Raw genomic sequence first — 17,995 nt, forward strand, 5'->3', positions numbered from 1 at the left:
AACCCACTCCAGTATTCTTGTCTGGAGAATCCCATGGACAGAGGAGCTTGGTGGGCGAAAGTCCACGGGTGGCAAAGAGTCGGATACGACTGAGCAACTTCACCTTCACCTTACCTGTAAGAGGATCAGAGACATTGCAAATTTGGGAGAAATGTGATGTTACCTGAGGAGTCTCTGGCTCAGCGGAGATGCTCATTTGAACAGTCAGGGCCCTGAAATCCGGTTGGGAGCCACTGCCATATGCCTGTGATGATGCAGAGGATTATTCTCAGATCAGTTGAAGCAACTGATGCAGAGATATTCACTCCCATTCCGATACTAGAGGAGTGATAATCAGCGATTCCTAATGAGACAGTTGTGGCGTTAGTGGTGTGAACTGTGTGTAGGAAAATGCCAGGCATGGCATGTGTCTTACCAAAGTAGTACATAGATGAGTCTAAGCAAGTGTGGGTAGTGGCCTGAGCCAACAATGGGGCATTAGAGCTGCCAGACTACACATATTCAAAGATGGTGTGATGTTACAGGCAATAGCATGTTATACTGGCTGGAAAAAAATCAGTGCTGAGACAAGATCTGGGGACCTTGTGTTCTACCACGGTAATAGTCACTGCTGATCAACTGGTGCAAAGGCCACATGGAGCACTGTGTCATTTGGAGCCAAGAGAAGTGAGATTTGAGAAAAGCATTCCAGGATGGGGGACAAGATGTAAAGGTTTGCAGCCCTGACTGGGCACATAGGCTTCTGTTTTGAAACAAAATCAATCTGTCTAGAAATGGAAAAATATGGAGAATGGTGTGAAATCAGCAATGTTGGTAAATAATAAATGCAGTGCTATTGTTAAGAAAGTGAGCCCCAGAGTCAGACTGTCTGGGCTTGAAAGTCAATTCCCCATTTACTGTTAATGGGACCCTAGGTTTGTAACTGAATCTCACTATGTCTCCAAGTTTTTACCTGGAAAATGAGCATAATTATAATAATATTTCAGAGAGTGCTATGAAGAATTAACAATCCATGGAGAGTGCTTAACCATGTGAAAAATCAATGTTTATCATTTCATTAAAAAAATACATAAGCACTAAAGATATACATATATAGATATATGTATATAGATGTATATAGGATCTTAACTACCAGACAGCAATTCAAAAGATGTGATAGAAAAAGGAGGCATTAAAGCATTAACAGGAAAACTGTGAAAACCCCCAACTTTAAAAAGGACATTTTTCCTCATAAGAACTAATACAGAATGACTATGAATTAGAGGTTGTTCAATCAATTTTTTTTTAAGCCAATACATTTGAAATCTAGAGATGTTCAACAACATAACCAAGGTCACCCGATCAAGCCAGAGTCAAAAGCAACACTGTTTCTTAATCTCCAATATGATGAATTTTTTACTACATGATGCTAAATAATAATCTTAAGAAAGACTATCAGTTGAATAAAAATCATTAGGACATTTATGCCTCATTTTTAAAAAATTATCCAGCAACTTATTCTTAATATGCAAACTCTCTGATACAGAGATATTGTACTTTTCAGAATTAACTTTTCCTGATACTGAACGACATATTCTTATGCAGTAGAAAACTTAAAATATATTAATAATAACAAGCATTTTGTTTATCTGATTGAAAGAGATTGAAAGGGTATTTGTCCCCTAGTGAAAATCACACACTGGTAAATTTCAATCTTTTCGTTGCCTGCCTCTAGAAAGTCTACATTTCCTATAAGACATTTCTTTGAAATTATTTTAGATGATTTGGAAAGATAGAATCAAATAAGATGGAGAACTAAAAATGAATAGGGAAAATGGTAGAGCTGTGAGAATCTGTTCTCTCATTTAACTGCCACCCTTCCCTTTCCTTTTCTCACTGGGATATTTCTATAATTTGTGATTAAATCAGGTGAGAGTATCTACTAAATATAGAATACGAATTTCACTTTATCAAGCTAAAAAGTCCAAATACTCATACTTCTTGTGCAAAGATTTAACTATGTCTGATCACTCCAAGCCAAGAAACGCAATACCAAAGAATGTTCAAGTATCACACAATTGCACTCATTTCCCATGCTAGCAAGGTTATGCTCAAAATACTTCAAGCTAGGCTTCTTCAGTACGTGAACCAAGAACTCCCAGATGGACTACTTGGGTTTAAAAAAGGTAGAGGAACAGAGATCAAATTGCCATCATTGGCTGGATATTGGAGAAAGTGAGAGAATTACAGAAAAAATATCTACTTCTGTTCTGCTTCACTGACTATGCTAACGCCTTTGACTGTGTGGATCACAACAAACTTTGGAAAATTCTTAAACAGAAGGGAATATCAGATCACCTTACCAGTCTTCTGAGAAACCTGTATGCAGGTCAAGAAGCAAGAGATAGAACTGGATATAGAACAACTGACTGGTTCAAACTTGGGAAAGGAATATGACAAGGCTGTATAATGTCACCTTACTTGTTTAACTTATATGCAGAGTACATCATGTGAAATGCAGGTCTGGATGAATCACAAGATGGAATCAAGACTGCTGGGAGAAATATCAACAACCTCAGATATGCAGATGATACCACCCTAATGAGGAAGTAAAGAATCTCTCGATGAGGGTGAAAGAAGAGAGTGAAAAAGCTGGCTTGAAACTCAGTATTCAAAAAACTGAGATCATGGCATCTGATTCCATCACTTCATGGCAAATAGAAGGGGAAAAAGTGGAAGCACTGACAGACTTTATTTTCTTGGGCTCCAAAATCACTGTGGATGGTACTGCAGCCATGAAATTGAAAGACCCTTGCTCCTTGAAAGGATATCTATGACAAACCTACACAGTGTATTAAAAAGCAGAGACATCATTATGCCTGCCAATAAACGTCCATATAGTCAAAGCTACAGTTTTTCTAGTAGTCATGTATGGATGTGAGAGCTGGACCATAAAGAATGCTAAGTGCTGAAGAATTGATGCTTAAGATTGTGGTGCTGGAGAAGACTCTTGAGAGTCCCTTGAGCATCAGGGAGATCCAACCAGTCAATCCTAAGAGAAATCCACCCTGAATATTCATTGGAAGGACTGATGCTGAAGCTGAAGCTCCAATACTACGGCCACCTGATTCGAAGAGCCAACTCATTGGAAAAGACTGTAACTGGGAAAGATTTAAGGCAATAGAAGGAGGCCAGAGGGGATGAGATGGTTAGATAGCATTGCCAACTCAATGGACATGAATTTGAGCAAACTCCAGGAGATAGTGAAGGACAAGGGAAACTGGTGTGCTACGTTCCATGAGGTGGGAAAGAGCCAAACAGGACTAAGTGATGAATAACAGCAAAATCAACTGCCATGAGCTCTGGAAGTAGTCTCACTTTCCCCAGGATAAAAGGCAGGTTTTATTTATTTATTTTTAATGAATCTGAAGAATGGAAAATGCCACGTTGCAAAATGTTGTTCCAGGGCTCAGTATTTATTGATTCTTACTACGTTTTTCAGTATTTATTGATTCTTACTACGTTTTTCAGTATTTATTGATTCTTACTACGTTTTTCAGTATTTCATATGTCCCCAGTGGGGCTTGCTCTTTTTATTTTTCACACATTAGGTTTATGTAGTTCTTTATAGGTTAAAAAAAATTCACGAATGTGGGTACACAAGTATTGATTGGCAGTTTAAAAACATATATTATATATTCTTCCCTTGTTCAACAAAGAATTTCAGACATCCTAATGGGGAAAGAAAAATGTAACCTGGAAACCTAGGACAATCATTTCCAAGAAATTCTAGCAGTCACTGTTAAGGAAAGACCTCTTAACACTTAGGGCTTTTTATATGCTTCAAGCAAGTATTAAAGGAAAATGAGAAATAATCCAATTGTGAGGAAATTCAGAATAAATGGTAATGAATAAACAGAACCCAGGAAAATGGTTTTTAAATACATGCTTAAATAATGAAGTATTTACATGTATGGGAAAGGGTAGATGACTTCCATAAAATTGTTACTACACAGCATTTATGTGGTACTTTCCATTTTATAAGTGTACTACTGTTATTGAATTAACAAAAAGATTCCAACACTTCATTTGAATTACTCTCACCCATAGATTATGCATAATTATAAAGTATATGAGAAACTTGCAAACGAGTGCTATTGATAAGTTTTATTTCTTTGCTAAGCAAAAAGAAAGACTGTGAATGTAAGGAACTGAATGTTGATTTTAGAGAACTGTGCAACAGGGACCAGAAGCAAAAACAGATCTTTCAATCAGATTACAAACAATGACACAAGAACCCATCTGCCTGTGTTTTAGGGTGAAGAATGCTGTGATTATTTGATGAGTAGGAGGGGAAGTTTGGTGGGATGAAAAGATGGAATAAAACCAGGGAAGCTGGCTGCCTCAAGTTCAACATGAAAATGTCAAATTAAATGTGTGTTCTCTTCCTGAAAAATACCCGCCCTCATTATGCATCCATGTGTTGATGACTGATGCAAATGAATTTTTCAAGTGCTGCACAAATGACTTGCCTACTGATGTTAGCATAGTGAGATCCAATCCCTAGTAGTATACAAAATTCTTATTTTTAGCCTTAACATACAGACATTACATGTGTACAGGTTCAGTCTTCCTTTCCTCTTTACTATATTCCAATTTATTCGCTGAAGTACTAGAATTAGGGCAGTTGTGGCTCTGGATTGGAAATAATTTGAATTCTGGCTATCGCCTGTATGGGGAAAACTAGGCTACTGCTACTTCCCTAAGGCAAACACATCTGTGGTTTAAGCTAATCAGTCTCTGCATGTCACCAGTGCTTCATACAAATAGGGTGAAAATAGCACGTCTGCAGTGAGGAGCTGTAATCTTAAAGACAAGTCATATATTCTGAGTAAAGCTCACTTTAATGGATTCAATATTTGCATATCAATTAATGATTTTCCAGCTGAATAAGTGCTTTAATCAATGAACATATGTGGACATTTTGATATATTGCCTCCCAGATATAAAGTCTGATTTTAATTGAACATTTTTTAATGTTTGATAAACATAATATTTTATAAAATGACATTTGATAAAACTGAAGACGACTCTTCAAGGCAAAACTGAGAAAAGCTTCAATTCTATTGTTTTCATGGCTCAAATCACAAATTAAACTTTTATCAAAAAGTAACTGCTATTTTAATGAGTTAATGTAAACATTGGAATACTAGCAAAGTACAGTCCTGTAAATGTAAATACCAATAAAATAGTATCTCATTGTTGTTCATGGAAATTAGCGATGTGTAATAATGCATGTCATTGCTGGAAGTGAAAACCATTGGTGAAATCATTATTGCATTTTAATGAATGAGTTAAATGCCTGGGATTGTCAGCTATGCTAAAGGAATAATTATCTGAGAAAAATTAATTCTGGCATTTGGTAATTACTAGTAGAAAAAATGTAAATTTCACTGAAAGAACACTTTGTCTAAAATATTTAATGCTATCTCAATGCCATAGCCACAACTTGCATTGTATACAGAAAATACCTTACTACACAATCATAGACTATTCTGGATCAAGGGAATATTTTAAAAGACCTAAAAATTATCCTATCCAAATAATGATAGCACTAATAATAACTATATTTTCTATTGGAGTAAATATTCATAACTATGACAAGATTACTTGGATAATTATTTTTTTATTTTGTCATGTTTTGTTTTAATGTGTAAATAAGAAATAGCATAAAACATAAAATTATGTCAAAGAGCAGTTTTGACTTGTACTAAAAAACTGTTGGACAATTATTTTTATTGTAATAGTTTAAATGATATGTGTGATAAAATACAAATTAAATCCTTGTTGACAGATTTTCTGCAGTTATGTGGTCAATAAAATGGCATTTAATTTTTGTATTCTTTTTTCAGGTTTTACATTTTAGATCTATGATCCATTTTGAGTTAATCTGTGTATTCAATGCAAGTTATGATCAGTTGTTGTTGCTGTTTTTCTTTTTTTCTTGCATAGAGATATTCAAGCTTTCTAGTGCCATTTGTTGTTCTGCACCCAGCAGCATGCAGGATCTTAGTTCCCCCACAAGTATCAAGCTGGCACCCACTGGAAGGCAAAGTCTTCCCACTGGACCACCAGGAAGTCCCTAAAATGGCATCTTAAAATGGCATTTTTATTCCTAACAATTTTTTTTTTTTACCAGACTTGACTTTACTAAATATATGCAGAAAAATGTTTACTTTTTTACTGTGTTGATATTTGTGGTGATAATGCAAATTCAGTGATGGGCAAAACTGCTGTGGACTTAGCAGGAATCAAGGCAGTGGGACTCGTGGTCATTGTGTTCTCACACACATTTGTAAAATAAATAAATTTTTAAAAAGTTAATTTCTCTAAAGAAGTTTTCATAAAGTAGAAAAATGTGTGAATTATATTAAATCTTGGCCCTTGAGTACATATCCTTTAATATCCTATGTGAAAAGAGAACCATAGAGCACTTCTGTTACACATGTAAAGTCCAGTGGTTGTCTTGAGCAAAAGTGCTTGTGAGCTTGAGAGTGAAGCTAGCCACTATTACCATAGTATATAAATTTTACTTGAACGAACCAACAAATAACTGTGGGTATTCAGAAGTAGATGTCTGAAGAGCTGAAACAATTTTGAAAAAGGACAAAGTTGGAGGTCTCATCCTACTTGATTTTAAACTCACCACAAAGTTAGAGTAGTTAAGCCAGTGTGGCAGTCATAAGGGTAGTCATATCAGTCAAAGAAATAGAACTGAGAAGCTAGAGATAACTGATGGAGATAAAAGAATCTTTTCAAGAAATGGTGCTAGGAGAAGCGAGTATCCATATATAAAAGCATGTATTTGGAACCCTGCCTCACGACATACAAAAAAAATTAGCCTGAAATGGTTCATATGCTTAAATGTAAAAACTGAAACTGAAATATCCATACAATAAAACATAACAGTAAATCTTTGTGACCAATAGGTTAGGAAAGGTTTCTTAGATCTGACATGAAGAACACAAAAGGAAAAAAGATATGAAAGAAGAAAAAAAGTGGTAAGTTAAGCTTCCTTAAAAGTCAAAACTGTTGTGCTTCAAAAGACACCATCAAGAAAGTGAAAGGATAATCCACAGAATGGAAGAAATATCTTCAAATCATACGTCTGGTCAGAGTCTAATATCCAGGACAGAACTAAAAACTAAAAAGATCAATATCCCATTTCTAAATGGGCAAAAGTTCTGATTAGACATATCTGAAAAGAATATATATGTAAGTGACCAATACTGCACAAAAAGATGTTGAACTGCATTAGCCATTAGGAAAATGCAAACCAAACCATAGTGGCATGCCACTTCATATGCACCAAAATGGCTATAATTAAAGAAGACAAGCAATAACAAGTACTGGCAAGGAAATAGAGAAATTGAACGCTTATTTATTGCTTTTGTGAATGGAATATAAAATGGCACAGACATAGAAAACAGGCAGTTCCTCAAAATTTTAAATATAGAATTACTACATGATCCAGCGTTCCATTCCTAATTATGTACCCAAGAAAACTGAATATATATATATATCCAAACAAAAATATACACACAAATGTTCAAAGTAGCACTATCCACAATAGCCTAAAGTGGAAGCATAATAGCCCAGAGGAGCCTGGCAGGCTACAGTCCACAGGGTCGCAAAGAGGTGGACACAACTTAGCAGCTAACACACACAAATGTTCTAAATTTTATGGTACAGGTTGTCGCTCACTTGTGTAAATATATGCTAATCACTGAATTTTAAAATTTAAATTGGTGAATTCTATAGTATATGAATTATTTTAATAAACTGCTTTTAGGAAAAGCAGCAGGTATTTGGCAGATGTTTTCTTAAAAACAAATGAAGTCACTCCAAAGAAAACAACTGCCAGTGTTGCCAGTGATATATTCAAACTTTTAAGCAAAAATTAAAGTTTTTTAAACTTTTACCAGCCACTATGTGCTTCACAGCTTCCCAGTGGTGGATTTTCTAAGGAGATTAGTGGGGATATTAATGAATGTATTTTTTGATATTTATGGAATGTGCAGAAGATCTGTGAAACTCAGTGAACCAAGATGTTTCAAATGGCCAATGAATGATGACACAAAGCCATGTGCTGTGCTGTGCTGTATTTGGTCTGTCATATCCAACTTTTTTGCAACTCCATGGACTGTAGCCCACCAGGCTCCTCTGTCCATGGGAATTCTCCAGGCAAGAATACTGGAGTGGGTAGCCATGCCCTCCTCCTGGGGATCTTCCCAACCCAGGGATCGAACCCAGGTCTCCTGCATTGCAGGCAGATTCTTTACCATATGAGCCACCAGGGAAGCCTCACAAAGCTATGCATGCATGGATACATTCAAAGTGAGAAAGAAGCCAATGAATTTAAAAGTAATAGAGTGCAATGTTTTGATAGAATATTAAAAGTTTATGAAAAGCTATGGCTGCAATTAATCTTTAAGAAACTACTACTTACTAAGTTTTACTATGGTTTTAAAGATAAATTATCTGAAAATGCAATTCATGATTCCTTTTTCCATATACTGGATGAGGCTGGATTTCTTTTACACTTCAATCAAAATAGCATATTTTTAATGAGTTTACTGCAGACCAGATATGAGAATCTAATTGGCATCTGTATATTAAGACATAGTATAAGAAGATTAACATTAAAAGAACCCAATTCTCATTAACATGGTTATTATTGGTAAATAATGTTTTTTTCCCACTAGAAGAAGTTATTTATGTTAATATGTTAATTGTTGCTGTTCAGTCGTTCAGTCATGTCTGACTCTTTGCCACCCATGGACTGCAGCACACCACCCTTCCCTATTCTTCACTATTTCCCAGAGTTTGTTCAAACTCATGTCCATCGAGTTGGTGATGCCATCCAACCATCTCATCCTCTGTTGTCCCCTTCTCCTCCCACCGTCAATCTTTCCCAGCATCAGGATCTTTTCCAGTGAGTCAGTGAATCAGTTCTTTTCATCATGTGGCCAAAGTATTGGAGCTTCAGCGTCAGGATCAGTCCTTCCAATGAATGTTCAAGGTTGATTCCTTTTAGGATTGACTGGTTTGATCTCCTTGCAGTCCAAGGGACTTTCAAGAGTCTTCTCCAGAACCACAGTTTGAAAGAATCTATTCTTCGGCACTCAGTCTTCTTTACAATCTATACGTTAATATGATGGATTAAAATTATAATTTTTAATGATTAATAAATATTTAAATTTTCCTCCATTTAATTTCCAATGTGGTAACTAGTGATAGCTGTAACAAACCTAAACAAATCTCCTTGAGATACTCAGTAATGTGTAAAGGGGGAGAGAGGCCCTGAAACTAAAGTGTTTGAGAACTGCTGCTCTAAAACCTCCCTTCACTTTCTAGAGGGGAAATTACTCCAGGGGTTGCTCTGAGGGGCTTCATATGGAGGTAATATGTGGACACACAGGTCAGAGAGTGGCATATCCAGAGTGTAGAGTTCCCCAAAAGCTTTTAAGTCTAGTTTCTATGTAAGAAATCCACATGACTTCAGTGATAATAAAAAACAAGAAAAGAAAAAACTTTCTCTGTTGTTGCAGAGAGCTGAATGTGTGGTTTTAAAAGCCCAGCCTAGGCTATAATGATAGATGTATGATATATGAAGAGAGTACTTATGATGAAGCAAATAGAAAAAAATATTTACAAATTTCTGAATCAGGATAAATAACATAGGGAGTTCTTTGTACTAACATTGTGGCATTTTGGCATGCTAGAAATTATTTCCAAATAAAAGATTTTAAAAATAGGATGCATGCATGCTAAATTGCTTCAGTCATGTCCAACTCTATGCAACCCTCTGGACTGTAGCCCACCAGGCTCCTCTGTCCATGGGATTCTTCAGGCAAGAATACTGGAGTGGGTTTCCATGCCTTTCTCCAGGGGATCTTCCCAACCAAGGGATCAAACCCACCTCTCTTATGTCTCCTGCATTGGGAGGTGGGCTCTTAACCATTAGCGCCAGCTGGGAAGCCCAAAAAATAGGATACTCATGGTTTTATGGAGCCATTATAAATAGCTCTGTCAAAGATGGAACTGTTCTTTAATAATTTATAGTGTTTGTCTTTGTACAAACCATATAGGGAAGGTAGTTAAATGTACTGGGTGTCTTTTGTGTGCCAGGAACTATGCAAAGTGCTTTATTTGCTTAGTATAAATTGAATTCATATTTAACCATATTTTTGAGAAGTAGGAATTATCATTATTTTATATTTTATTTTGTAAATGAAGAAACTTAAGTAACTTGTGGGAGACTGTAAACTTTATGTGTCCCAGTTCATGTTCGAACCCAGAGAAGCTGGCTGACACTCATAAGAAAGAAAATTAATTACCTAGTGAGTAAACAGCAAACTAGGATTAAAACCCAGCTGATTTACATCTTCTTCTAAAGCATGTCAGTCAGTGGCACTTGCTAAGAGTAGGTTAGAAGTTAGTTCCAATGATTTTGCAGATAAAAACAATTCTATTCCTTAGAAATATTTTTGAATCAAGAATTTGGTCATTTAAACATATTGGTGTTTTAGTAGAATTTTGTGTCTTTGAGGAAAATCTTTAAAATTCTCTACCGTAGAGTTTTGAAAGCATTTGATTTCAACTGTTGTGGAAAAGTCAGCCTAAATAACCCAAAGATCAGTAGCCAAAAGCAGAAAACAAAGAATTCTCTCAAATGTTGAGAAGGACAGCTTTCCTTGAAATCTGTTCTCTTCCCTTTTCACCCACATATCTTTATAATTCCTTTGAAGCCCAGGGCCAAAAAAAATAAGTCATTCAACCCTGGTGCTGCCGAGGGTGGGTCCTGGCATGGGAACACAGCAGAGGGCAGGAGGGCAGAGACCACATGCTTCCTTCCCTGTGGGGCTGCTTTTACCAGAGAATAGCTTTCAGGATGGCCTGCTGTTGCTCCTGCCCTGGGGCTACGTTTTAAGTCTTCTCACTTGATACTTTGCCCCAAACTCTGCTCTTAGTGATGGAAAGAGGTGAACGTAGATCAACAATTGTTCCCTCTGCTGTGAGAGAGAACACGCTTCTTTCTACCATCCCCGGTCTTGGAGAATAAGGTATCTGCTAATCAAGTGCTTCTTTCAATAAGAGAAGATGGCCTTTTGTTTGTGGATCAACAGTAACTATGACGATCTGCTTGTGGAAATTCTGAACTTACATCTTTAGCATTTATGAATTAGCTAGCATTTGCTATTGTCCTTGGTATGTACTTTGGCATGGTGCTCATCAGTTACACAGGTAGTAGTTCAAGGACATATCAAGGCGTTTCAGTCGTGTCCGACTCTTTGTGACCCTATGGACTGTGGCCCACCAGGCTCCTCTGTCCATGGGATTCTCTAGGCAAGAATACTGGACTGGGTTGCCATTCCTTTCTCCAGGGGATCTTTCTGACCCAGGGGTCAATCCCACGTCTCCTAAAGCTCCTGCATTGCAGGCAGATCCTTTACTGCTGAACCACCAGGGAAGCCTAGTAGTTCAAATAATTTGGATTTAAATCCAATGATACTGACTTTTGCTTAATGATTAATTTATATGTCTTCTTTGTGAAAAGAGCCAGGAAGAATATAAAATTAAATCAGACATAGACAACAGTCTCAGGATGATTATAATACAATCAAGTAGCAGATTTAATATATATATATATATAGATAAATAGTTAAGATATGCAGTAAAATGTACTGGGATTTCATGAGCATGAGAGATATCAATGGATATGAATGAGATAAGATCTTATAAAGGATGAGGAAATTGAGCTATTTCAACATCAGATATAATTAAATAAATGAAAAAAATTCTTTTTTAAAGAAACATAAGGAAAGTGTGCCTCCTGGAAAACAGAAGATTTGAAAACAGCAAACATTTCACTCTGAATAAAATATTGATTGCACAAAAAGCAATGTTTGAAAACAGTTTATAGTATTTCTTGAATGCTTATGATACTTTAATAGTACATTTTAGACCTGATGGCTCAGCAGTAAAGAATCTGCCTGCAATGCAAGAGACAGATTTGATCCCTGGGTCAGAAGTTTCCTCTAAGAAAAAAATGGCAACTCACTTCAGTTCTTGCATGGGGAATCCCATGGACAGAGAAGCCTGGTGGGCTACAGTCCTTGGGTCACAAAGAGTTGGACATGACTTAGCGACGGAACCACCGACATAACACCACATTTTAGGCAGAGCAAAGCTGCATAATGTTTTGAGTCAAGGAGGGGCATGGTCAGGGCTATGCTTGAGAGGAAATGTTCAGTGCAGATGCCACCAGCACATGTAGTTGCCTAAGTTTAAATTTAAATTAATCAAGATTAAATAAAATGAAAAAATCAGCTCCTCAGTTGCATTTGCCATATTTCAGATGCTCAATAATGCCCAACAGCTAGTAGCTTCTGTATACAGGACAGGAGCAATATAGGACATTTCTGTCATCACAGAATGTTCTATTGAACAGAGCTGCTTTAAAAGATTAATCCAGTAGCACTCTATAAATGGATTGGAAGGGACAGGAAACCATAAACAGGAAGCTGGTATGAACAATCAAGGTTAGAAGTCCTGCAAAGCTGTCACAGGGAATAGAATTTCATTTATAAAATGCACAATATTACCTTGTACTCTTCTGAGTTTTCTACAGATATTCATGATAAGAACTATTTTTATTGTGTACTCCAGGGACACCACTCGGAATTTAGATTTCTTATATTCCTCTGGAGAAATTCTCTTTGGCATGCATGAGAAAAGAGAGAAGGTGAAATGACTCACCGGAATATGACTATCTGGAGATCCTCACTTCCATGTGGAAACGGGGGGAACTCAAGCAGATGGGCTTCCTGAGAATCAGCTCGGGTGGGGGGCTTGTGGGTAACAACCATCTGGCTCCCAATTTGGCTTGAATTTCAAGGGAAGTCCAAAATCATCCAGTTGCTCTCTGAAGTTTGTTTATACTTGGAAAAACATCATTAAGAATTTACGCTTTTCTTTTTTTCTATTTTTAGTCCTTGAATTTTTCTGTAATCATTACTGTCTAGAATAGGAAACTTTCTCATTTTACATTTAAGGAAACTGAGGCCTAAATCAAGTGATTTGGCCAAGATAACACAGCTCGGTGTTTGCAAAGCTAAGCAATAACAGGTGTTCCAGGTTCTTTCACCTGCACCATGGCATTTTCAGAGTAACTTACAACAATATGCTCTAATTTCTTTTTCATATACTTATGAACTAGGGCAGTAGTTATGATCCTGTGATTTAATTTATGAACCAAACACTGTCACATTTAATTATACGTTTAATAAATATATTGTTGAGCATTTGTTTGACACTGGGACATCAGGACCTAAATCTTGCCAACTGCCAAATGGGTCCAGAGGAAAAAAATGGTTTAAAGACCTGCATTCTAGGCAGACATGACTACTCTTCCTCTGTCACTTTTTTAGAGTCTCTACAGTATGTGGTGGCCCTTATTTGCTTTCCTGTCTGTCATCCTCCACTAGAGGATGTTTAGAACACAGTCCACATCATACCTGTCCCTGTTCCGTGCTCATCCCAGTTCTCAGCACATAGTAGACGAGTTGATGAGTAATGCATGAATGATATATGGGTAAAGAGGTAATTTGGAAACTCTGCTTATGTCTCCCTTTATTAATCTCACTTCTGACCTTTAGAAGTACACAGACTTGCCAGGGGCACAGAGAAAAATCAGGCTAGTCTGTCTCCTAGCACTCATCAGCAGGCAATTCAAAACTGCAAGAGTGCAGCAGGGAGAGGTTCTAACAGAACCCACTTTCTCACCCACCAAAACAGTTTAACAAAGCAGTCTTTTGGCATTCTTGGATCCCTTTAATACAGAACTTTTTTTTTTTTTTTTTTGCGGTGGGGGGGGGATCTTTTTAATTGACTCTCTTTTTCTTGGGAATAAAAGCCAGTCTGCCAACAGCTGGCAAAGGTGAGTCTGCCAGCCTCTGTGGGATCCTGGGGACTCCTGGGATCTGCCTCCCCTGCAGGAGAGGGAGGCTAGCTGTGTTCCCCCATAGCTGTATGGCTCTGATCCTCTTCTATTGGCCAGGATTGAAAGAGATGAGTCAGGAAGCATGACTTAGTCCTACCATGCCTCTCTGTGTCCCAAAACAGTGGGTAGAGATTTCAAGTTGAATCAAATGGTTTGAAATTTAAAATATTTTCCAGGAACACCAAAATCTGAATCAAAGGAGATAAACATCATGGCAGGATCCATACCAAGTATCAGGTGACAATGCCTAATTTCATGGCAACACTTCGCTTCATGCACCAACAGGGCAAAGAGTTCACTCACACTGCAGATTCTCTCGTGACCCAAAGAACAGTGATCCAGATACACAGAGACAATGTTATCCTTTGTTTTAGGATAACTAAACACTGTCATCACATCACCTCCCACCCGCTCCCTCCCTCCCTCCCTCCAACATAATAAGACTTCTGGTGACAACTCAGTAATTAGATGCATAAACTGTCAGACACTAGAACTCCCCAAGCTCTTTTTGAACTTTGTGTCTTGTTATTATTGTTGCTTATGTTACAATAAGGAATTTGAGATGCAGTCTTTATGTTTTTTACAAGACAACCCTTTTGTGGCAATCAATGTTATATAAAGCTTGTCCTAAAAATGATCTTTCTCATCATATTCCCATCAGATGACATTAAACAGTTCATATCACAGAGAACGTACTCTTTATGAACGAGAGCATTTCTCAAATACCTCATTAAAATCATATCTACCCATCCCAAAGCAATAAAAGTTTGCACCACTGCCTTAAAACTACCATTTTGTTCCAGTGAGAGTATATTCTTTATTTGTATTCCTGCATTCTAGGCAGTTCTGAATCCCACGTGACCAACATCCATGTTAACACACTCCAGGGCAGACTGTGACATGTGCCATCACCAAAGGCAGGAAGGAAGCTCTTGTTAGAAGTGGCGTGAATTGACTAGTTTAAGCTCCATGCCTGTAACACAATTCATTGTCTACTGCATAAATATGTAGAAAGTTCATAATTTTTAAAATCTTTATGTTTTCTGCAAAGAGCAATGCTACACAATGGTGAAAGTATATTCCGAGAGGAAAGGAATTCCTAAACATCTGTGAATATGGGGACAGAGTCATATACCTCATAACTTATTTTATTTCAAATATAAGTCCAAAGTCATACTTTGTTTTGGCCACATTGAGATGAATTTTATGCACAAAAACTCAGATTGACTTTCAGTGAATTTTGTGGACAGTCAGTTTTGCTATTATATATGGATATAGACATAGATCCCTGAGAATCACTCCACTGGGCAAAAATCTCACAAAAAAAAAACAAAACAAAACAGGGCTTATGGGACAATGGGTTAGGGGCACAATGCTAACAAACTTCACCAGTGACACATATACAAAAAAATAGGAGTCTGGTAAAAGTGGTAACAGTTTTACGTATGTTCAGTGGATCAGAAATTCACAAGGAGAATAATAACTACTACGACGCTTCACTTTGAAAGTGATCTTAAGCTGCCTGTGAGCACTGGAGGGGACCAACTTGTAAACATTGTAAAGTGGTATAAGAAAAGTGAAAGTGCAAGTCTCTCAATTGTGTCCGACTCTTTGTGCCCCATGGACTACAGTCCATGGAATTCTCCAGGCCAGAATACTGGAGTGGGTTGCCTTTCCCTTCACCAGGGGATTTTCCCAACCCAGGGATCGAACCCAGGTCTCCTGCATTGCAGGCAGATTCTTTAGCAGCTGAGCCACAAGGGAAGCACAAGAATACTGGAGTGAGTAGCCTATTCCTTCTCCAGCGGATCTTCCTGACCCAGGAATCAAACCGGGGTCTCCTCCATTGCAGGTGGATTCTTAACCAACTGAGCTATTAGGGAATGTTTCCTGAAATTGGAAAACTGTAGCACTAGATGTGGATGGGCAGGTCTCAGAGTTCAGAGAGAACAGAGAAGACTGCTAGGTAGTTGATGTGTGTTTTCTTATTTTATTGCATTGAATAAAACCCCCAGTATAATACTAAATGGGCTTCCCAGGAAGCGCTAGTGGTGAAAACTTTGCCTGCCAATGCAGGAGACGCAAGAGACAGGGATTAGATTCGCTAGAGGTGGAAATGGCAACTCACTCCAGTATTCTTGCCTGGAAAATTCAATGGACAGAGAAGCCTGGTGGGCAACAGTCAATGAGATCACAAAGAGTTGGATATGACTGAGCATGGGTGGTCACACGCCCACACACAGACGGTGCTAAATAAAAATAGGTTTACTTTTTCACCTGGATCTTAAGAGGAAATTTTTCAAGATTTTACCATGGAGTAAAACATTTGCTATAGGTGTTTTGTTAATATTCTCTATCAGATTAAGGAAGTTCCCTTTTACAACTCATTAACTAAAAGTTTTACTAGAAACGGATATTGAATCAAAAGCCATCTATGCAGCTATAAAGATAGTCATATATTTTACTCCTTTTCTCTTTTGATAATGTGAATTACATTCATTCTGAAATGTGAAGTCAGCCTTTCATAGGTGTAGTAAACTCCACTCTGGTGTATTGTACTTTCCCTTTTGAACATCATGTGATTTAATTTTAATGTTTTGTTAATGAATTTTACATGTGTTTATGTAAAGGAGATTGTTCTCTAATTTTCCTTTTTCATAACATCTTTGTCAGGTTTTTGGATTATGCTGATATCACTTAAAAAAGTTTCCTCCAGTTTTATAATCTGGGAGAGACTGCATAAACTGGGTGACTGGGCGCTAATTTCTTCTTTAAATATTGGAAACATTTCGAGTACTTTTTGGGAAGGTTTTGGCAATGGATTTCAAATTTCTTTTATTTTTGTAAAGGAAATCCATGGTAGCTCAGCTAGTAAAAATCTGCCTGCAACGCAGGAGACAAGGGTTCGATTCCTGGGTCAGGCAGAGTGGCTGGAGAAGGGATAGGCTACCCACTCCAGTATTCTTGGGCTTCCCTGTTGGCTCAGCTGGTAAAGAATCTGCCTGCAATGTAGGAGGGCTGGGTTCAATCCCTGGGTTGGGAAGATCCCCTGGAGAAGGGGAAAGGCTACCCACTCCAGTATTCTGGCCTGGAGAATGCCCTGGCTTGGAGAATGCCATGGACTGTAGAGTCCATGGGGGTCACAAAGAGTTGCACATGAGTGAGTGACTTTCACTTATTTTTGTTAAACATTCTCCTAGAGCTTTGGTAATTTTATTAATAGTTTTAAAAAATATATTGGCTTAGATTATTTTCTCATTCTATTCCATGTTTCTGCTCTTTATTTTTACTCTCTTTTGCAGAGGACTGATATGTTGCTATTTTTCCAGCTTCTTGTGGTTAAGTTTTATACTAATTTTAATCTTTTAAATATGTATGTTTACAAATATACATATTCTTATAAATACTGATTTTACTATGCTTTAATTGCAAACTGTATGCTTAAATATGTTGAATCTTCATTATGATTCAGGTCAAACTAATTGTCATTGACTTCTTAATTATTAATATATGAGATGCTTTATTTAATTTCCAGAAAGTGAGGCTTTTCTTGTTATCGTATTATTGACTTCTACATTAATTGTACTGTGATCTAAGCTATTCCAATCTTTAAAATTTCTGGAGATTTTTATGGCTGATTAGATGGTTGATTTGGTAAGTATTTCATGTGAACTTAAATTCTGTCATTGATGATTGCAAAAGTTTGTGGTTCCTCAAGATTCTGATTTGTAACTCCAAACACACACAGTACAAACGGTCTTCCTACTTCTCTGCAGTAGAGGCTCTGCACAGGGGCCTACCCTCACCCTCAGCTCAAAACAGAACTGGCAATTCCTCCGCAAGAAAAAAATATCCAGTGATCTAAAGCTCCAATACTTTGGCCACCTGATGCGAAGAGCTGACTCACTGGAAAAGACTCTGATGCTGGGAAAGATTGAAGCCAAGAGGAGA

This window comes from Capricornis sumatraensis, chromosome 5, assembly GCF_032405125.1.
Source record: "Capricornis sumatraensis isolate serow.1 chromosome 5, serow.2, whole genome shotgun sequence".
Lineage (NCBI taxonomy): Eukaryota > Metazoa > Chordata > Mammalia > Artiodactyla > Bovidae > Capricornis > Capricornis sumatraensis.